At 38.9% G+C, this 347-nt stretch overlaps 1 protein-coding gene across 1 annotated transcript in view; it reads right to left on the bottom strand.

The window, feature by feature from the left end:
- Nucleotides 1-347, bottom strand: part of LOC119593984 (integrin alpha-PS2-like) — a gene marked incomplete at its 3' end in the record, with an annotated part of 62,390 nt that overhangs the window by 18,597 nt on the left and 43,446 nt on the right.

The raw sequence follows: 347 nt of genomic DNA, 5'->3' as shown, positions 1-347 counted from the left end.
GATAAATAAAAAAATCTGAACTTCATAAAATTTCCGAACCTCTTTGCAAACAACAATAATAAAGTTAAATAAAATAAGATAATATACACATATCCTTTTTTTTTTAATCTGAACTTCGCATCACCACTCTTAAGGGAATCCAATCCGGTTTAAAAGGGGGTTCGAACAGCCTCCATAAAAGTTTCGAACCTCTTTGCGAATCGCGCGGCTAAAAACTGATATCTCGGCGTCCTCCAAGATGGATATTACATTCCTATATCCACAAACATGTCCCCTCCTCCAAGGTCCTAAAGGATAACGGACGAGCTGAAGAGGGAGTCAATAGACACTAACTGCTGCCCGTGATG

The sequence above is a fragment of the Penaeus monodon genome, chromosome 33 (assembly GCF_015228065.2).
Source record: "Penaeus monodon isolate SGIC_2016 chromosome 33, NSTDA_Pmon_1, whole genome shotgun sequence".
NCBI classification, from domain to species: domain Eukaryota; kingdom Metazoa; phylum Arthropoda; class Malacostraca; order Decapoda; family Penaeidae; genus Penaeus; species Penaeus monodon.
The sequence above is the reverse complement of the archived record's forward strand: the minus strand, read 5'-3'. Positions and strand labels throughout refer to the sequence as shown.